This window comes from Trachemys scripta, chromosome 11 (genome assembly GCF_013100865.1).
Source record: "Trachemys scripta elegans isolate TJP31775 chromosome 11, CAS_Tse_1.0, whole genome shotgun sequence".
Lineage (NCBI taxonomy): Eukaryota > Metazoa > Chordata > Testudines > Emydidae > Trachemys > Trachemys scripta.
Window position 1 is genome coordinate 16,116,023 of NC_048308.1, and position 22,636 is coordinate 16,138,658.

The 22,636-nt window shown below is 44.3% G+C and overlaps 1 protein-coding gene across 3 annotated transcripts in view; it reads left to right on the forward strand.

Moving 5' to 3' along the window:
• Positions 1 to 1,347: 1,347 nt before the first annotated feature.
• The window catches only part of MGAT5 (alpha-1,6-mannosylglycoprotein 6-beta-N-acetylglucosaminyltransferase), a 242,963-nt gene continuing 221,674 nt past the window's right edge, over positions 1,348 to 22,636 (forward strand). For all 3 annotated transcript variants that reach the window (XM_034785257.1, XM_034785258.1, XM_034785259.1), the window contains exon 1: positions 1,348 to 1,499. The gene's annotated coding sequence lies outside the window, so the exon portion shown is untranslated. The remainder of the gene's footprint in view (positions 1,500 to 22,636) is intronic.

Below are 22,636 nucleotides of genomic sequence, written 5' to 3' on the forward strand. Positions count from 1 at the left end.
AAGAAAATGATGGAGAAAATAAAGAAGAGAGGAGAGACTGGCAATGAGTGGAGAAAAGGAAGACAGTAAAAGAGGGCAAAGAGAGGCTTGTAGCTATTCCAAGGTATTGGGAGAGCTAACAGCAGCTCAGTGGATGAACTTGAGCAAGTCATGTCACATCTCTACACCTCATCTGTAAAAGGGAGAGTGTAATTTTTACATCTCAGGAAAGTTAAAGTGCCTTAAAATTCTAAGATGGAAGGTGGCTTGAGTGAATTTGGGAGTTGCCAATATACAAATCCATTGCAAGAGAGGCTTCAGCTAAGGAAAGGCTGAGGAGCCTCCGAGTGATGGGAAATATGGTAGCAGTAGAGGTGCTTGAGCCAAACCCTGGGCTTCAGTAGATTACACCAGTTGAGGATTTGGTTTCCTATTATCCCAGTGGGCCAAACCTACTCATGTATGCATCCCCAGAACCAGCATGTGTCATGGGGAGCATTTGGGGCAAGGTAAGTTGAGAAGCTTGCAGACAGTCTGATTGGATTTAGCTTTTGTGCAGTCTGTGGTGGGGATGTGAATATGCAGATGGCTCCTAGTTGCACCCTTATTGGACACAGTTCTTTATTGACCTGGGAATTGGTGGACCATAGCTAGTTGGACTAGATTATTGTACATGACCTCCGGGCAGCCTGATACTTTGCAGATGTTCCTTTCTTGGGCTCGATGGCTGTGCACTCTCCTCGACAATACTTACACTAGCAGTTTGCAAGCAATCTTTGGCTGTACTGGTAACTTGATGTTCTCTGCTGGCGATGGGTAGTTGTGTGGCCACGCACCCACCCCAACAACACTGGGGATTTGATGTCACTCCCTGCCTGAGTCAGTACAAGAAGTGGTGTAGCCCTGTTGGTCCCAGGATATTAGACAAGGTGGGTGCAATGAGATATTTTATTGGACCAACTTCTGTTGGCGGTGAAAGAGAGAAGCTTTCAAGCTACACAGAGCTCTTTCTCACACCCGTGTAGCTTGGAAGTTTGTCTCTCTCAGTAACAGAAGTTGGTCCCATAAAAGATCTTAACTCACCCCCTTTGTCTCTCTAGATCTGATGAGATCTGAGGGGCTCACATAAAAATTAGCTCCCTTGCTCTTGCGGGCTGTCTGTGCATGGTCCCGGCAGTGTAGTTTGCAGATGCTCCCTTGTTGTCTATGCGCCCGCACGGGCAGCAAGCGGCTTGCAGACGCTCCTTTGCTGTGCGCGCTCCCGGCCGGACGTGCACTTTGCAGACGCTCCCTTGCGGTGCGCGCTCCCGACCAGGCGTGCACTTTGCAGATACTCCCTTGCGGTGCACGCTCCCGGCCGGACGTGCACTTTGCAGACGCTCCCTGCTCGTCAGCCTCTCTGACCTCGCCGCCGCTCCCAGGTGCCGGCCCCAGCTGTGGCGCCGCAGCTGCTCCCCGGCGCGGCGCACTGGTGGCCCCGGCGGACGATGGGCGATGGGCTCGGCCCGGCGTGGAAGGAGGTGAGCGGCGCGCGGGTCCCTGCCCATCCCCGGCCGGGCGGGAGCGGCGAGCTCGGGCTCCCTGCGGTCAGCTGGGGGAAGCACAACACACACACACCGCCCCTGTGCCGGGGGAACGACACTGACACACACACACAGTGCCCCTGTGCCGGGGGGGAACGGACGGACACACACACAGAGCCCCTGTGCCGGGGGAACGACACTGACACACACACACACACACACACACACACAGCCCCTGTGCCGGGGGGGGAACGGACACACACACACAGCCCCTGTGGCGGGGGAGGGATACACACACACCGCCCCTGTGCTAGGGGAGGGGGACGACACTGACACACACACCGCCCCTGTGCCGGGGGAGGGATACACAAACACAGCGCTCCTGTGCCAGGGAGAAGGGGGGGACTCGGACACACACACACACACAGCGCCCCTGTGCCTGGGGGGGACTTGGACACACACACACACACACAGCGCCCCTGTGCCTGGGGGGGACTTGGACACACACACACACACAGCGCCCCAGTGCCTGGGGGGGACTCGGACACACACACACACACAGCGCCCCTGTGCCTGGGGGGGACTCGGACACACACACACACACAGCGCCCCTGTGCCTGGGGGGGACTCGGACACACACACACACACAGCGCCCCTGTGCCTGGGGGGGACTCGGACACACACACACACAGTGCCCCTGTGCCTGGGGGGGACTCGGACACACACACACACAGCGCCCCTGTGCCTGGGGGGGACTCGGACACACACACACACAGAGCGCCCCTGTGCCTGGGGGGGGGGAACTCGGATGGACACACACACAGCGCCCCTGTGTGGAGGAGGGGAGGTGACGACGACACACTCGGACACACGCAGTGCCCCTGTCCCGGGGGGTGGGGTGAGACACACTTGGACACACACACACAGCGCCCCTGTGTCGGGAGAGGGGGAAGCACAGGACACACACAGCCCCTGGCGCGGGGGAGGGATATACACACAGTGCCCTGGGGTGGGGCGGGGGGGAGGAAGAGGAGGATATGGACACACACAGCCCCTGGCCGGGGTAGGGAGGACACAGCCCTTGGCATGGGCTGCGGGGGGGAACCGGACATGGACACACGGACACACACACATACCGACAGCCCCTAGTGCTGGGGTGTGGAGGTGACAAACGGACACAGCACTTGTGTGTGGGGTGGATGGACACACTGCCCCTGGTGCGTGGGGGGGGGGGGACAGGACACGGAGACACACACACACATAGCGCGGGGGGCGGGGAGAGACACCTGGACACAGAGTGTCTGTGGGGGGGAGGGAGGTGCGGAGACACCCGGACACCGAGAGCTGTGTATGTGTGTGTGTGTGTGTGGAGACACCTGGACACAGCGCATCTGTGGGGATGGGGCGCGGAGACACACAGACACAGCGCCTGTGGAGGGAGCAGGACGTGGAGAGAGAGACACACACACGGAGCCCCTGTGCTGGGGGTGGGCCGGACACGGGGACACACGGAGCCCCTGTGCCAGGGGAGTGGGGGAAACGGATGGACGCGGACACACACACGCACACAGAACCCCCGTGCTGGAGGAGGGGGGATGGACATGGACACACGCGCACACGGAGACCCTGTGCTGGGACACATGTACACACACAATCCTACACCAGTGGTGGGAAAGTGAGCACTACCCCAAGCAGCGGGCATGGGCAGCGCAGCTGGTGCACACCCTCCTGCCCCTGTGCACGCACTCACTCTCAGCCTCTGCCTCTCTGCATGGAGGGGCAGACACCCCTTGCCTCTTTGTGGGTGGGGTGGAACCACAGCCTCTCTCCTCTACCGTTGCCTCTGTGCTGGGGGACAGCGGCTGTCTCATCTAACCACTGTGTCTGGAATGTATAGCTGTTCCAGCCCCTTTCTCTGCCAGGGACAGCATACCTCTGTGGGCTAGTGGTCAAATGCTGCCATATCAATTATCCAGGGGACTCTTCAGAGGTGCTTCTAGCCATGCCCTCTGCTCCTGCAGATCTATACCTGCTGGCTACTAAGCTGTGGTCTTCTTGCCTTTCTAGGCACTATTTTTAAGGTGTTTTTGTGGCTGTAAATGCTGTAAAGTCTTTCTTGTTCCAGCTGTCTTCATCACACTAATCTTGTATAACACCCCATAACTCTCTAGCCCCCTAGGTGACCAGTGACCTAACTGTAGTGTGTTATTGAGGGCAGGTGTAGTGTTGAGGAAAGTATTGTTCATGCCAAGTCTGATGGGGACAGAGCATTTAATCGAGCTGTGTGAAAATCTTGGAATAAACACCCCAAATCTGGTAGAGTTCACTGGGGTTTTGTTACTAACCTAAAGAATCATTTTGAACAGAGTCATAGATGGTGCTTTATGGAAGATGTGAAAAGACAGGTCCTTTCCACAAGGAGCTTAACAGTAATTCAGACATAAGGCAGCAGAGGATGACAAATAAACAGTACGGGGAGGACAAATGTTTCAGTAGCAAAAAAATGAGATGCTTATGTTACAGAGACCAGGTTTGAACAAGAATTACTGTGCTGTGTACATCTTTTCGATTAACTGGCAGCTCAATTGTGGTTTGGGGTGAGTTTTGGTTTGTCTTGCACTTCTTTCATTTTCCTCCAAACAAGAGGAGTATGTAAATTTCAAGATGTGAAACTGTTAAAAGGTTCATTCAAACTGCTGTGATCCATGCCAGGCAAGTTTTGTTTTCCCTTGGTCTACTTAGTGTTTTTTTGCTATCGATACTATTAATTTTGTTGCAGATTGGAAATTACAGTATCCTTTGTTTTCCTGGTTCTGTATTTCTTGTGCATCCAAATCTCCCCCTAAAACCTATGGAAATACTGACTATGTAGGGAATGCAACATAGGCCTTATTTGAGCATTTGTACATTTCAGATATAGATCAAATAAGATTATTTTTCTGCACACTTTAGAGTTTTTCTGACTAATTTTTTGGCAGGTACATTATGTACAAGCATGTAATATTCAGTATGAGGTGGAAATAAATTTGAGGGGAAATGTTAGTTATTTTCATTTTAGAAAATGAGGCATTGTTCAAAAGGTCCCCATCCCCTCGTTTTCTTTCAATAAAAATTCCATCAGTGTTAGTGTCTGACTGGAATCTACATATTATCTTTCAAGTATTGAATACAGTCCTGTTAGTGCCCATGTTTTCCCCTTGCAGGCTGATGGGAGCAATTATGGTCAATGAACTTCAAAGTAGAAACCTTCTCAGTAGCCTTGACAACTCCATCATTATAGTTTACCGTGTCAGGAATCCCTTTAGATAGGGATTTATTCCCGAGGCTAAAGTCATTCAAGTGTATATTACATCCAAAAAACTATGCTGAAAGAATTTTATGGTTGCGAAGTCAGCTACTCAGAAGTTAAGAAATATGAGAGTTAAGGTTGCCAGTGCAATCTTAATTCGGCTTGCTTGTGCACATACATTATGATACAATCTTCGTTACATGATCGCATGCTATTTTTTTCCATATGATCCCTGCCTCATTCTCTGAGTGAGTAGTTATTCATGTTCAGAGCACAGTTCCAATTCACTTCAATGGAACTTGCTGAGTGCTCAGCACTCCTGCAAATCTGGCCCCAGTTGTCTCACACTGGGCACCTAGAAAACTAGGACTACATAATTAGTGGCCCACTGTGAACATTGTGATTTAAGTGAGTTGCCCAGCATCACATAGGAGCTCCAGTTTTACAGGTGGCATTCAATTTTCTTAACCACGAGACTGTCCTGTCCCTTGCCTCATTCACTACACATCATCCAGCTTCTGTGATGTAGGGGTCCGACTATTGACAACAGCCTCTTTGACTACATGACGGATTCATCCCCAAACAGTTTCATCCTGTCCACTGAATGAAATGGGTGTGTCCTGTTGTGACAGTGTACCCCATAAGGCTTTATGGGGAGGGGGTGCTTATAAATGTATGTATGACATAACTGGAATATGTTTTATGCTGCCTGTGCCATGTAACATATCTCCGTAAGGGTTGTGATCTACTATATCTATTCATCCTATTTGTACGTATATATCATTTTCTACTCAAGCTTAAGAATATGTGGTGTATGCTTGCATGATTTCTAAGTAAGCTTTGTGAGGCATTTGGTCAGCTTCTTTAGGAAGGAATTTGCCAGGTTAAGTACCTGATCAGGAGACACTTAGGGAACAATGCATCTTGGAATGCTCCAATCCACATGAGAAGTCTTCCTGGAGACATGCAAGATGCCATGTGGACAATGCAAAGACTGAGTCATGCAGGGGCATGTGACTTGCCCAGGTGACTCCAAAACTCCATCTTGGAGCTGGGCTTTGCAGAAGAGGGAGGTCCCCACCCACAAGAGAGAGTCTACTTAAACCTGTGGGAGACCCCTCCATTTTGTCTTCAGCTGGCTAAAGAAGGAGCCTCTCCACCCCCCCCCCAGGATACTTGAAGGAGACTGAAACAAAGGACAGTAACTACAGGGGGTGTGAGTGATTGCTGGACCCAGGCTAAAAGGAGATTAGCCTGTAGAAGGGAGCATTCTGGAACTGGTGAGGAAAGTATCTGTATTCAGTTTGTTTAGGCATAGATCTGCGCATTTTGTTTTATTTTGCTTGTGACTTACTTTGTTCTGTCTGTTACTACTTTGAACCACTTAAATCCTACTGTCTGTATTTAATAAAATCACTTTTTATTTAGTAATTTACTCAGAGTATGTATTAATACCTGGGGGAGCAAACAACTGTGCATATCTCTCTATCAGTGTTATAGAGGGCGAACAATTTATGAGTTTGCCCTGCATAAGCTTTATGCAGGGCAAAACGGATTTATCTGGGTTTAGACCCCACTGGGAGTTGGGCATCTGAGTGCTAAAGACAAGCGCGCTACTGCGAGCTGTTTTCAGGTAAACTTGCAGCTTTGGGACAGGAGATTCAGACCCTGGATCTGTGTGTGGAGCCAAACAGGAGTGTCTGGCTCAGCAAGACAGGGTGCTGGAGTCCTGAGCTGGCAGGGAAAACAGGAGCAGGGGCAGTCTTTGCACATCGGGTGGCAGCTCCCAAGGGGGTTTCTGTGATCCAACCCGTCACACCTGTGTTTAAGCAATAGTGTTTGATCATGTCTTAAAGACTGTAAAGGGACTGAATTAAGATTACACAGCCACCTCAATTCTGGCATTTCCCAGTTTTTTAGTGCTTTTCTGTGTAACACTCTTTTTAATGCATTTTTTCTATGTAATATTTAGTATGTGTGTATGCATAAAGATTTATTATACTACAAACTGCTATTGTAAAGCTATTGCTTGTGTTTATTGATAAAATACCCTTTCTCCTGTCCAATAACAAACAAACATTGGGGCAGTACTTATATTGCTGCACAGAGAATTAAACTGTAAAAAACACCTGAAATTGTACAAAAGCCACTGTAGTGTGATTTTTTTTCAGAAAAGGGGGAGGGGGTTATACTGAGAGAAAAACACTAAAAACCTCTGGAAAAAGGAGCATTGGGGTTATTTTTTGGAAAAGGGATGAGTGGGGTGTTCCTAAGGATATGTCACACAGTACTGACCACTTCAGGGAAAGTTCTGTCACCTGCATACTTAAGGTGTTGTGGGTGGTGTAGCTGAGTGGTTCATGTTCCTAAATACAGAAAAAAGGAGGTGTGCATACCAGGTAAGTGATTACCAAGTGCTTCACCTCTGCAGAACAAGCTTGGACATGTGGCTTGAAGATTAATTTTGTTGGCTTTATTATTCCTATCCCCCTTTCTCGTGTAACATATTCCATTTTTTCCATCCTTTTATATGTGGATTTAGGAGTCTGGGATGGTGTTAGCTTGAAAGCCTGGGGCTGAAATTGCCTAGCCACAGAAGAGGTATAATACAGACAGTGGCAGCTAATGTTTCCTGCCCCAAAATGAACTTGAAACCTGAATGTTAGGGAGGATATTTCATTTTCTGTATACATTCAATCTGGTCTCTGCTGAGTTTGGCAAGAGCAGTAGTTGGTGGGTTTGGGTATGTGGACACCTGTTTGCTAGCAAATCAACTGAGACTAACTCATTTCACAGCAAGCACTGTCGTTTTTATCCCGTTCAAAATAGTGTCTCTGTTTCAAAAAGTCACTGAACATTACTGTTAAAATAGGGGAGGACTAGATGGTTCCTGGTATTTGTAATTGTAAATTGAACCATTTACTTGTAGGTCATTGATATGAATCCAGTCTAGGTTGGTAATGAAATGTTACTATTTGTTGTGGCTTTTGTGGCTTGTGAATTTGGTGGGTCTCTGATTCCTAGTGCACAACTGTATTTATCACAGAAACACAGATGGAACCATTATTGGCAGTCTCAGCAGAAAGGCCAAAGATTGAATGAATGGGCTGTGGGAACTGTCTCAAATCTTGCCTGGAGTTTCCACTGTATGTGGGGAAACTTGCATTGCCATTTCCTGGCTGTGCTATACCTTTCTGAAATAAACGAAGCAGTTAGTTTTCAGAGCTGCCTACATGGCTTTCTTCTTCAGCAGTAAATTCATGTGTGCTTGCGAATACCCCCCCTTCCCTTTCTATATGATAGAATAGGATTAAGTAAGTAAAGCTCACTCCTTCTTGCTGGAAGATAAATCCTTTTTGCTGCCTGAGGGGGAGCCAGCTCCCTCAGGCTTGATTGAAAGAATATTGAAAGTAAAGACAGTGATTGAATACTCAATGTGAGTTAAATCAGAATGCTCGGATTTCCAGAAATTCATTGTCTGAAACTGAAGAAGGAACTAGCAACATTGAGGACAGATTATCTAAATCCTAATCTGTTTTGTAAAGTAGAATCTTCAGAGGCATATTTTAGGAGACTAAGGAAAACATAACAGCTAAAATAGATATTCATGTGACCTGCATGTGTGAATGGGTATATAATGAAGACGATTGTTGCTTTTGGGGAACATTTTTTTTCTCTCTTGGTGAAATTGAGAGGATACACAATTTCAGGAGCCTCTTCTGATTTTCTTAAAATCTTGAAAGCATTTCTCTTTAAACAACTTAAATTTCCTTATGTGCAGCAGCAGAATTTTCAGTTGGTTTGTCTCCTGACCCCATTCTAATACCAAGAGAATAGTATGTAACTTTTCTCCACATGTTGCCTTCAAAGTGCAATACAACAATATAATCATTTGGCACATATATTGTCTTTCATTTAATAATTTTCTATCAATAGTAGTGTGCAAAGTGCTTTACAGATTGTTATGAACCAGGGTCCATGCTCTCAACAGCTTGCATTCTAGGGCTATGTCTACACTTGAAGCTGGGGTGTGATTCCCAGCTCGCACAGATATACTTGTGCTAGTGCCAATGAACTAAGTGCTCTAAAATAGTAGTGTAGCTGGGGTAGCAAGTGCAGTGGTGAGTGCAGTGCAGGCTAGCCAGACCAAGTATATACCCACAAAATAAATAATGCAGCCCCAACAAACCATGTGGTAAAAATGGAGAGATCTAGATTCTAGCAGAATCCTTATTTATGCACATGTCAAAAAAAATTCACAGAATTCACCATGGCTTACTCTGCTTCCAGAGCAGGTTGCAATGGTGCTTCAAAGGAGGCCCTGTAAGGGATGTCACATTCTTCTCCCTAGAGACTGATGTTGCTGAACCAGTGCTAATCTGATAGCTGTGAAGCTGATGGGCAAATTCCTTTTCTGAAATCAATTTAAGTGGTGTCATGCTTCCATTTCCAAAATGGCATTGAGAGATTATCATGGAATTTTTTCTCTACTTCTGGGCAGAGTGGCTTTGGAGTCCAGTGTTTAGTCTGTCTACTCATGTGGCAACATAGTATCTTTGTGCTTCCCAAGTGTTGAAAAATAGAAATAACGATTTCTTTCCTTTCAACACTATATGAGAAATGGTTCAATTACCGAAGTATTTGGTTGTGTGTGTAAAAACAAACAAACAAACAAAAAAAAACAAAAAAAACTAGTCATAGACTCTAAGTCAGAAGGGACCATCATGATCATCTAGTCAGAGGTCCTGTACATTGCAGGCCATAGAACCTCACCTACCCACTACTGAAATAGACCCCCTAACCTCTGGCTGAGTTACTGAAGTCCTCAAATCTTAAAGACTTCAAGTTATAGAGAATTCACCATTTACACTAGTTTAAACCTGCAAGTGACACATGCTGCAGAAGAAGGTGAAAAATTTCCAGGGCCTCAGCCAATCTGACCCAGAGGAAAATTCCTTCCTGACCCCAAATATGGTGGTTGGTTAGACCCTGAGGATGTGGGCAAGACCGACTAGGCAGATACCTGGGAAAGAATTCTCTGTAGTAACTCAGAGCCCTCCACATCTGGTGTCCCATCTCCAGCAGTTGGGGATTTTTACTACTGGCAGTCACCAATGGGCCACATGCCATTGTAGGCAGTCCCATCGTACCATCCCCTCCATAAACTTATCAAGCTCAGTCTTAAAGCCAGTTAGTTTTTTTGCCCCCGCTGCTCCCCTTGGAAGGCTGTTCCAGAACTTCACTCCTCTGTTGGTTAGAAACCTTCATCTAATTTCAAGCCTAAACTTGTTGATGGCCAGTTTATAGCCATTTGTTCTTGTCTCAACATTGGTACTTAAGTTAAATAACTCCTCTCCCTCCATGGTATATATACCGCTAATGTGTTTATAGAGAGCAGTCATATCTCCCCTCAGCCTTCTTTTGGTTAGGATAAACAAGCCGAGCTCTTTGAGTTCTCTCATAAGATAGGTTTTCCATTCCTCGGATCATCCTAGTAGCCCTTGTCAATACCTGTTCCAGTTTGAATTAGTCTTTCTTAAACATGGGAGACCAGAATTGCACACAAGATCTCACCAGTGCCTTGCATAATGGTAATAACACTTCCCTGTCTTTACTGGAACTACCTCGCCTGATGCATTCTAGGTCTGCATTTGCCTTTTTCATGGCCGCATCACATTGACGGCCCATAGTCATCCTGCAATCAAGCAATACACCCAGGTCTTTCTCCTGCTCTCTCACTTTCTACTGATACGTCCCCTGTTTATGGCAAAACTTCTAAATGCCTGACCTTGCACTTTGCACTATTAAATTTCATCCCATTTCTATTACTGCATTTTGCAAGGTCATCCAGATCTTATTGTATGTTCAATCCTCCTCCGTATTGGCAATACCTCCCAACTTTGTGTCATCTACAAATTTTATTAGCGCACAGTCACTTTTTGTGGCAAGGTCAGTAATAAAAATGTTACATAAGAGTGGTCCCAACATCTCCCTCCAGTATGACCTGTTATAGTCACCTCTTTAACCAGTTCCTTATCCATCTTTCAGTTCTCACATTAATCCCCATATTCTCCAATTTAATAATTTCCCATGTGGAACTGTATCAAGCACCTTACTGAAATCCAGGTAGATTAGATCTACTGAATTTCTTTTGTTTAAAATTCAGTTATCTGCTCAAAGAAGGAGCTTGGTCTGGCATGATCTACCTTTTGTAAAACCATATTGTATTTTATTCTGATTACCTTTCACCTCTGTGTCCTTAACTACTTTCTCTTTCAAAATGTATTCCAAGACCTTGATAGAATTGAGGTCAAACTAACAGGCCTGTAATTTCCTGGATCACTTTCTTAAAAGTAGGAACTATATTAGCAATTTTCCAGTCATAGGGTTTGATCTATGAGTTTACAGTTTCATTAAAAGCCCTTGCTATTGGGCTTGTACTTTCATGTGCCAGTTCCTTTAATATTCTTGGATGGAGATTATCCAGGCCCCCTGATTTAGACCCATTAAGCTGTTTGAGTTTGACTTTCACCTCCGATATGGTAATATTTACCTCGATATCCTCATTGCCATTAGCCACCCTGCCACTACCCCTACGCTCTTCAATAGCCTCATTAAAAACTGAGGCAAAGTATTTGTTTAGGTGTTGGGCCATGCCTAGATAATCTTTAATCTCCACCCCATCCTCAGTGCTTCATGGCTCCATTCCTTTCCTTGTCTTCTTTCTTATATGTAAGGCTGCGATTCTGTCACGCAGGTCAAGGAAGTCACAGATTCTGTGACTTTCTGCATCCTCCGTGACTTCCGCAGTGGCTGGTGCAGCTGACTTCAGAGCTGTCCAGCCCCAGGGCCAGCTGCTTGGGTGCCCCACAGCCAGCCACAACCTGGGGTCAGCTGCTCTGGTGGTCCCCGGAGCCAGCCACACTGGCCGCTGCTCAGGCAGCTGGCTCCGGCGACTGTGCAAGCAGTGGCTGGTCCCAGGGATCGCCCAAGCAGCGGCCGGTGTGGCTGGTCCCAGGATCACCTGAGCAGCAGTCCCGGGGGGCAGCCCTGGGGCCAGCTGTATTGACCACTGCTCGGGCGGCCCCGTGCAGCTGGCTCCGGGGAGCGCCCAAGCAGCGGTTCTGGGGGTCCCCTGGGGCCTTATGTTCCCACCTACCATCAAAGTTGTGTGTATGTTTATGAAGGGAAACTTTAATCAGAGAAACGAGGCTTGCATTTAATTGTGAAAGTGGGTAGTACCATGGTCATTTTTGTGTCTTGTTGGAATGGAAATAAGTTCTGCCACCTATGTCCAGCTCCTGTAAAGGTTCCATCTCCCTTGCTCTTTTTATGTTTCCAACTTCCTGGACAAAGTCTGTTGCTACTGGAGCCAATGACAAAACTTCCTTTGATTTCAGGAGGACCAGGCCTTCAGTCGGAGCTTTTACTTTTTACAAAAAAGAGGAAGCTTTATTTCACATATAGATTTAATTACCCTCCTTCCATATCCTAGGTGGGGAATGTCATGGACCTTTATTGGTAGAAAAGCCTCCTTTTTAATTTTATGAACTCCCATGTTGCCTTGTGCATCCTCGTAACTTAGTTTACGACATTTCATTTATCAGTGCCTATCAATCTATAAAGTGTATAACTGTGTTCTGATTACACTTCACTGGTGTATCCTTATAACAGAGAGGTACTGTGAACTCTTCTTGTTCGTTCTTCCAGGAAATCAAGTTCAGCAGCTATTTCAGTTGCTTATTACTGCCTCCTTTCTGTTATCTGTAAGAATAAATCTTGCTATCTACTTAGACCTAAGAAATGGTCATGGGAAACTTTTACACTCTACTTAGCTGGAGGACTCTACATACTTACGTATGTATGATTGCAGTCTGTTCACTACCATACTAATTCTTAAGGCTCCTACTTTTCTGCATTTGAGGTAGCCTAATGTTCTTCCTCTCACTTGTGTGTTTCCTCAGTTGTTTTCAAAACGATTTTTCCTTTTTTCATATTTTGTCTCTGTTGATTTAAAACATTATTTTCTAGGATGTTAAATGGCCCAGTTAAGATGGAAATAAGTGAATATACGAGACCTGTACAAGAGGTGATCTCTTTAGTTTAGACAACCTCCTGTCTTGAGATCATCCTAAAGTGTCCTCAAATACATTTATGACAATTCTGTTTGTGGAAAATCTGTTAATTAACCAGCTTTTGTCTGTCCTTTGTTGCTTAAGGTAAATTCTATTTACTTTGTGACTGAAGAATTTCAATGGTTTCTATGAGTTGATTTTTCTGAGGTCATTCTCCCCATTCCTTTGGTTCCAGGTAGGCATCATACTACTTGGAAGTATTTGCACCCCAGCTATGCAACAACCTTCTCTCATGCAGTCCCTCTGACTTCAAGGGCACTACTTATGTGAACAATGATCTCTTGAAAGAATGAGAGTTGTATGGATTTTCGAGCTACAGTTATTCTACTCTCTCATGATACATCTGGGAGAATATCTTGAATATCAAATATTCCACATGATTAAATTTCTCTATTCTTTCTCCACTATCAGGAAAGATCCTTGTCTTGGTGGTATCCCTCATTATGGGAGATGCCTTTATATGCTGTTCTAGATTCCATTTTTGATAGACTGTCTTTAATCAAATATGTTTCATTAGACATGCAAGTCCTGTAAGGGCATGATACCTGGCTCAAGGCAATCTGACAACTAGTGCTTATTTCACTGAACATAAAAGTCTGATTCTTATAATTCATTTGCTAAAACCGAACACTTTTCTTTTTCCTAAATAGACTTTCAATAACTTACATGAGTTTATCTCAATTGGTCCCTCTTCATATACGACATAAACTTGCCCTAATTTCATCTACTAAGTGTGAAACTTATCAGATGCTGCCTGAACTGTGTTGCTAATGGATGTTCAAATAAACAGAATTTCTTCTCCTTTCGAACAGACTTGATTTAAAGTGCAACATGGGAAGTTTTCAAAATTGCAACATAAGGGTCTGTTATCCGATGTACCACTTCATTATTTTTTAAAAGAAGTTATTCTAACAGACCAGAGTAAACAGTAGAAATAAAATGAATGTAATCTGATGTGCATCTAGTCTTGACACAATTTCTTTCTCACTCACATACCGGTACACTGAAACTTGTTGATAGTGAACTTTGTGCGTAAAATGAAACTCCCACGTTGTTTCAGTGCATTGTAGTGTGAAAATTGAAGTTCTGGTTTAAAAAGAAACTGCTTAGAGTGAATTTTTTGTGTGGGGGTGAATTGGTGCTGGAAATATTAACTATGAAATAGTAACAGAGTGAAGCTATAGGCTGGAATTACCGAATTCTATTCAGACTGTCATAGAGATAAGGTGTTTAATAGCCAATGAACTTGAAAGCTAAAAATCAGAATCTATTTAAAAGTACTGTCTGATCCCCAAAAGCCTCATCCATCATATGGATGTTGCAAGTCTTGACACTTTCTTTCATTCTTTAATCTCAAAATGACCTTTCCTTTCTTATTTAATTCAAAAATACCTGATGGGTTACACGATACATACTGTAGTTCGTTTTCTGAAAAGGAAATAGAGAATGACCTCAGTGTCTTTCTTCAGTTGCTTAATTTCAAAATCCTTGATGAACTACCAGCTGAATTAGTCCCCTTTCTGAAAAAGGGATACAAGCAGACATACTTATTTTTCGGAGAGGCACCTGAAGCCTGGTGGCTTTACTATGAAAAAATTTCAGACTTGTATAGTAAGCCCTTGTGTCCTAAATTGAAAATTGTTTGAACAACAACTTTCTCTGTGCATTAAATAAAATGCAGGTGAAAACAAAACAACCCCCCTCCCACCCTTCTACCCTCACTGAACCTGTGATAACTGACAAGTAAATTTGACAGATCTGTTTGACCAAGGTAGCAATATACATAGTTTCCTTGTTAAAGTGAATTCAGAGATTTCTTTTGCTGAAACTTTTGCCCTTCAGTTAGAAAGCATTCTCCCTCAAACTCCTTAACAACTAAGTATGGATTTATAAAAGGCAAATATACTGTAGCTCTGAACACAAGAGCCTTACATAACCTGATTCTGAACATATCTTCCCCTGTGGCATTGCTCTTGCTTGATGTGCAAAAAATCTCCCCCCCCCCCCCATGTAGCTGGTCTCTTGACTGCCTTACAGTGGTTTAGTTTTTGGACCTAAATTGATCAAATAAATTTCATTACTATATGCTAACCCTTCTGCAAAAATATTACTAAATGTCCTCCTTTCACTTATTTTTGTTTTAGAGCCCTTAGCAATGAAATCAAACAGCAGTTAATGGCTTGCCTGTCCAGTATGTAAAAATTAAAGAAGTTCTGTATGTTGACAACACTATTAACTCTTCACTTAAAGCAGTTCTTGATATTTATTTTTATTCCAGTTTCTGTTTTGAAAGATGGTTAAAATCTGAAACGTTGCCTCTTAACCACTGGTTTCCTTGTCTTTTTTTAGGTATTTCTTATGTGTCAGCATTCTAAAGGAGTCAAATACCTCACAATAGGTGTCACTTACTCTTTCAGTAATTATGCAGAAAATGTTTTAAAGTGGCACATGTAGTGAAACTCTGGTGTGCCTTGAAACTGTTGTGGAGGATTCTCTGGAAACTGCCAAAATAATGGGATTGTATTCCTTTAAGCTTCTTGTTCTCTATTCACTTTCCCTTTACATCATGCTTTCAAAATAATCTGTAACATTAAATACATTTTGTGTAATAAGAGGGTGCCCCAAATTGGACTTGCCAATCTAGTCACCTAGAAATATTATCTGATATACGGGCCTGGAGTAACAATTTTAGAGGATCCTAAGTGACAAGGTGACCAGATGTCCTGATTTTATAGGGACAGTCCCGATATTTTGGGCTTCTTCATAGATAGGTGCCTATTTCTCCCCCTCACACACGCACCCCCATCTCATCCCTATTTTTCACACTTGATATCTGGTCACCCTACTTAGCAGCCTACACATTTTCAAAAATGAGAAGTATCATTGAAAGTCGGGAGGACTTAGAAGCCTAAGGGCTTGCATACACTTGAAACGCTACAGTGGCTAGCTGCAGCTGTGATGCGGTAGCACTTTAGTGTAAACACTACCTACCCTGACAAGGGTTTTTCCCATCAGCGTAGCAGATGACACAACAATTGCTAGAATGGTAAAAAAATGAGGAGTAATCCAGAGCAATCTGGAGACTTGGTTAGCTGGGCCCATTTCAGCAAAGTGTATTTTAATATAGCCAAATGCAAGGTGATACATCTAGGTACAGAGTACATCTAAAGGATGGGGGACTGTATCCTGGAAATTAGTGACACTGAAAAGGGTTTAGGAGTGCTGGTGGATAAGCAGATGAACATGAGCTCCTAGTTCACTGCTGTGGCAAAAGGGCCCAGTGGGATCCTTGGATGTATAAATAGGAGAGTAGTGAGCATGAGTAGGGAGGTGATTTTACCTCTATACACCATTGGTGACACTGTCTAGAATACTGCATATAGTTCTGGTGTCTACATTTTAAAAAGGATGTTGAAAAATTGGAGAGGGTGCAGAGAAAAGCCACAGAAATTATGGTAAGGCTGCAGAAAATGCCTTCTTGTGAAAGATAAGCTTATCAAACAGAAGGTTGAGAGGTGATTTGATTAGCATGCAAGTGCCTTCACAGGAAGAAAATACAGGGTTCTAAGGGATCTTCAATCAGGGCATAACAAGAAGCAATGGCTGGAAGTTAAAACCAGCCAATTTCAAGTTAGAAATAAGGCATACATTTTTAACAGTGAACATTGGAACAAATCACCCAGGGAAGTGGTAGGTTCTCCATCTCTTGATGTCTTCTAACAAGACATCCAGTCTTGATGGAAGATGGTTTAGCCAAACACAAGCTGTTGGGCTCAATGCCGGGGTAATTAGTGTCATTCTCAGACCTCTCTTGTGCAGAAGGTCAGAATAGATCGTCCCTTCTGATCTTAGAATCTGTGAGTAAGAATTTTTACATAAAAGCAACTTTCTCCTTATTATAGAAGAGAAGACTGAGACGGGGACATGAGACCAGTTTTCAGGTACATAAAAAGTACTTAAAAGGAGGACGGAGAAAAATTATTCTCCTTAACCTGAGACTAGGACAAGAAGCAATGGGCTTAAATTGCAGCAAATGTGGTTTAGGTTGGACATTAGGAAAAACTTCTTAAGTATCTGGGTGGTTAAGCACTGGGGCAGTGAGTTGTATGGGCCCGCGGTGCCCGTGCTCCACCAGTATGAGAACACGGGGGCCTGGCTCCACCAAAGGTCTCTGGCCCCCTTCCCCCCCGGCCCCATGTGCCTCCTTTGGGGCGTCCTCCCCGGGCCCATGCCTGCCTCCCCTGGGCAATCTAAAAGGGCCCGGGGCCCCCTCCGCCACCACCATCAGTGCAACAAGGCTCAGGCTGCTTCCTGCCGGCACGCTCCACTTCTGGAAGCCACAGGCACGTCCCTGCGGCCTCTGGTGGGGGATGGGGGTCGGTGTCTCTGCATGCTGCCCTAACCCCAAATGCTGACTCTGCAAACTGTGCCCAATGGGAGCTGCAGGGGCAGTGCCTGCTGGCAGCGGGGCCCTTAGACCCCTCCAGCCCCACCTCGCCTAGGAGCTGTTGTCAGAGGGTGGTGTGGCTCGCTTTTGGGAGCCGCCTGAAGTAAGCGTTGCACCTTTCACTCTCTCCCACACTCCTGCCGCAGCCCAGAGCCTGCCCCCAAACGCCCGCCCAGAACCCAACCCCTCCCGCACTCAAACTCTCTCCCAGAGCCGGGGGTGGGGGAGACAGGACTTGGACCCGTTCTGGGCACCAGCAAAAATTATACAAACCTGCTGCCCCTGGTTAAGCACTGGAATAAATTGACTAGGGAAATCGTGGAATCTCCATCACTGGAGATTTTTAAGAGCAGGTTAGACAAACACCTGTCAGGAATGGCTTAGATAATACTTAGTCCTGCCATGAGTGCAGGGGTCAAGACTAGATGACCTCTCGATGTCTGTTCCAGTCCTATGATTCTATTATACCAAAGTTTTATGAAAGAGATGGGTGTATTTCCTTTGATCTGGTAGTACAGGAAAGGGTGTGGAGCATACTATACAGGAAATATAATGTAACTTGGCAGTTAAACTATACAATTTATACTTCATGCTGCATAGAACAGAATGCACATCTGTTCAAATGCTTAGAGCCAGTTTATTCCAATTTGGCTATGATCATGTAGATGCCTTATGATTTCTTATATCAAGTAACTGCAAAAAATAGATATTTTAGTCATTGTATCTCTCTTCCTGTACTTATGGAATCCTGCTTGACTGACATTGACTGTCACAAAAAAGCTACTCAGTGTATTTGCTTTCTTTTAGGTTTAATTAATCTATCTAAATTATGTAAACACCACTGCTAACAGTTTGAAAACATAGTATGTACAGGACAGAAATGCTAAACAGCATTTCTAACAGTTGATTTTTAGTGTATCCTGCATCTCAAATATCTGGCTAATTTTATGTGATTATTATAGATAAGATTCTTGATGGACAAATTTGAAGTATTATGAGCTTGTAATTGTGTTATGCTGATTAGTTACACGCATATTTTAAAATATTTTATTGATTGTACTCTTCATAAGTTTAAATAATAGCCATTGTTCTCTGCCAAATACCAGCTGAGTTTATTTCTATAAATCAATAAATGAATTCTAGAAACAGTCTTTATACGCAGTAATGCAGTATATGCAGAATACTTCTTATGCCTACCTGTATAATATTTCTTTTATTATTTCTTAAAATGTAATAAAGATGGAATTTAAATCAAATAATGCCTTCAGAGCACACGTCAGTTACTTTTGTCTTGTAGAAGTCCGTGGGTAAATTTATCACAAAATTTGCTATGCTACTATAGTAATAGATCAATTAGGGTTTTCACTGTAAATCCTACAATTAAGAAGTTATGAGATCTGTAGGTGGAAAAATTCTCTCCAGTTTCAGTACTGGTATTAAAGGCTCCAACATGGGTGGGAATTTATATTTTTTTTAGAAATTTGGGTACATGGGGTGGGGATTGGGGTACAGGTCTCTCATCTTTACTTTGCATAAACATATGTGTTTTTAAATATTTTGGGTACTCATCTTATTCAAAACTAAAGCCATTTGTGAATAGCAGATTTTGCAGGCAATTAGATTTTTAATGATCAGCAGTTGCTTTAATATTTCAGACTGGTAATTTATTGACTTGTGCAACTTAGTATTTAAAATATATAGTCTCAGTGAATGTTTCATTGACTGTCCTTGCTCTTGTCACTTCCATAATCTTACTTCCTTTTCAGTTTTGATGATGTATTTTATGTTGGTAAGGAAATGCTTCCTGCAGCTAGTGCTGTAATCTCTAATTGCTGTTGAAAAATTTCCTCTGATTTTTCCACTGGCTTGTCAGGGAGATGAAATAACTAAACTAGTAAAAAAGAGAGCTTCAGAAATCTGTGTTTTTAATACATAGGAAACGAATCTGAATTAGTGGTATACGTTCATGGCAAAGTGTTTGATCAGAGGTCTCTGTCTAAAATGGGGAAGGAGACAGTTAAATAGACCTTAATATTTTGACATCTCTGCTAGGGAAAATTGTATTGACTTCTATTCAAAGGTAATAATTGTTTATTGCCAACTACTTTTGCTTGAATCTTTTCAAAAGTATGAATATTTATTGCTTGAGCAAGTTTCTGGATTGATATCCCCATTGACTTTGCCATACCTGACATGGGGAAAGTTAGACAACAGTAGTTCTAGCTTCCTCTCAACCTTCCTGTGTTTCAGCCCAGACTACTTGGGGGACTACTTACGGGGGTGAGAAAGTGGCTGAGACAGTCCATTTAGTCCTTGGCCTCTTTGCAAAGTGCCAGTTAGTACTAGCTGAGGTGAAGATTCTGGGAAATTTCCAACAGTATACCGAGAACTGGGCTGATATCACCAACTCATTAACATTGACCATTGAACAGCCGTCTGACTGAATGCAGAATATAGACAGGGTAATGTAACAAGCATTCCAGTGTAATGGGTTGAATTCTGTGATGATGTAAATAACTGCACATTCATTTACTTACGGTCTTTGGGGTTTCGACAGTGCTTAATTTGAGCCAGGGCTGAGCCCTGGCACGTCCAGGCTTGGCAGTTCATAGCCCTGGCACCTCTGGGCTTGCTGCATCAGTTATGAATGTAAAAAAAAATTGCTTGAGCCCCAGCACCAAATGGCTTGAGCCCTGGTACCTCTTTCATTACAATTAAGCACTGGGCTTGGACCATAGCTATCTCTGCCTTCTGTGTGTAGCATTTAGCACAATGAGTCCCAGGTATTTTTAGGCTTTTTATTGAGGGCAGTAAGTGACTAGGAGAGAAAAGGCCTGTTCAGATTAAGCATCTGTCGAGTTTCTGCTGAAGTCCTGTAGCTTGATTAATTTCCTAGCATCATAGCTGCTTCACCACTCAGGGAGTTTGCACACTGTGTAATGTTACAGCAAAATGCTAGTATTGATTAAACTACTTTAAAAGTTTCCAAGAGTGCCTTCTTACATACCAAGCTATTGGCATATGTGGTGGGATGTCTAGAATAGAGAAAACAGAGAGCCCTTTGAATGAACAAAACAGTGATCCTTGTATAAAGAGCATACTTGGAAAAATATCACTATAATTAAAATATACAGGGCAGTTAGTCTACATAAAGCTTACATTTAGCATGTCTCAAAGGAAAGTTATCCAGAGAATGAACTCTTTTTATAGTTGAAAATGAAGCACGAGTGTATTTTTCTTTCCCACATCCAGGATGTGGGGTTTCTGCAGTCCGCTCAGTCTTAAAACTTAGAACTTCTTTCTGCCTTCTTCCCTCAGCTTTAAGCTCATGGCCACAGTCATTCTGAACCAGGATTGTTGGTAATAAATCTCTTCAGACTTAGCCATTGCTGTTCCTGGGTTGGCTAATGGGGTCTCTTCAGAATGAAGCCTGGTTTGGGATTTTCTTTTGTTGCTCCTTCATGCCACAGCATCCCCAAGGGACATTTACACTTACGGTGGCATGTAGAGTACAGATGCTGCATGCCCAGCTACCACAGGTGTAAATCGCAGTGTGTAGATGGTTAGGCACGGCTTGGGCGAGGAGAGTGTCCTATACGCATGAAGCCCCTAGGGCAGCGGTCACCAACTGGTCGATCGCAATCGACTGGTCGATCCTAGAGGATCTCCTGGTTGATCGTGATCTCCGGTGGTGCAGCGTGGTTGCTGCTAAGGCAGACTCTGTACCCCGGCCCCATGGCGCTCCCGGAAGCGGCCACTGCGGCCCCATGGCCCTGGGGACAGGGAGAGGCAGAAGTTTCCCTCTGTGTGCTCCTCCTGCTTGCAAGCACCGCCCCCGCAGCTCCCATTGGCTGTAAGAGCTGCGGGGGCGGTGCTTGCAGAGAGGGGCAACATGTGGAGCCATGTGCCGTCTGCACCTCTCCCCCAGGGGACGCAGGGACACGTTGGCCCCTTCCGGGAGCAGTGTGGGGCCGGGGTAGACAGGGAGCCTGCCTTAGCCTCGCTGCCCCCGCCAAATGGGAGCCGCCGGAGATAACTGCAGCCCAGTGGGAGCCAGCAGCCCAGCCCTGAGCCCCCTTCTGGAGCCAGCACACCAAACCTCCTCCTGCACCCCAAGCCTCAGCCCTGACCCTCCTTCCAGAGCCAGCACCCTGTACTCCCTCCAGAACCCCAACATTCTGTCCCAGCCTGGAGCCCCACCTTGCACCCATATTCCCTCCCAAAGCCCGCACCCTGCTCCTCCCTGCTGACAAAGCCTTTCACTGCCACGTGTAGCTACACACCTCAGTGACAAGCGTGGATGCAGCCTGCCTTTTCACTGCAGCGTGTAGCTACATGTGCAGTGCCTGTAGTCTACACACTGTTGTGAGAGTAGACATAGCCCCGCATTCAGCTGTCCCATGAAAGTCAGAAGCTACAACTCAAATTAACATTTTTCATGCTAGTGCAAAATGCTGATTGTTAGCCCAAAGGGTTTGCCACGTCCTTTTGTCTCCTAATTTTAACGTTTACATTGTTTTGTGAGATGCACTGTTGAGATGAAAATTAAAACTGAGGTCTCATGCCCCTTTTCCACAAGAAGGGGCATTAGCTTTTGTGATCCTAGCCAAACTCCAATTTAAGTAATTAGATTCTGCACCCCTAGATTTGGTTTCAGTTTGATACAGCATTCCTCTGCACTTCCTGTGCTAGACTGCGGAGTAATGTTGCTGCATGTTGTTAAACAGAGTTCATGTTCCATCTGACAGGTCATTTCATTGGTGGGTAAAGTGATCCCTATTTATATAATTGTTTATGGGCCTTTATAGAAAAAGACCAATGTGACTAAATAAATACTATCTATATATTTTAGTGTTCTTGTTTTGTCTTTTCTGTGTGTATCTTTTAAAAACTATTTAAAATCCTTTTCTTGTCCTGTAAGTGTCTAGTGCATGTTTGATGCTATATGAATAATACCAATTGTTAAAATCAATGAAGTAAAATGCATTACAAAAGGAAGATACTCTTATGTATGCATGCTCTTGCCCTTCCACAGGCTACAGAATATTTTTAAAGCTACCACCCACCGTGTTCTTGAAATAACTTCTGATTTGTCACTTTATTAAAAAGATTGATGATACAACTTAAAATACAGCATGGTAAGTAGGTGGAAGTTATTCTGGCAAATCCTTCTGGCATTGGAAATTTACAGGACTTAAAAAATTTCCCCAGTGCCTTCTAATTTGAGAACTAAGCCAGTTAGCCAGGATGTAAATTGTGTGGC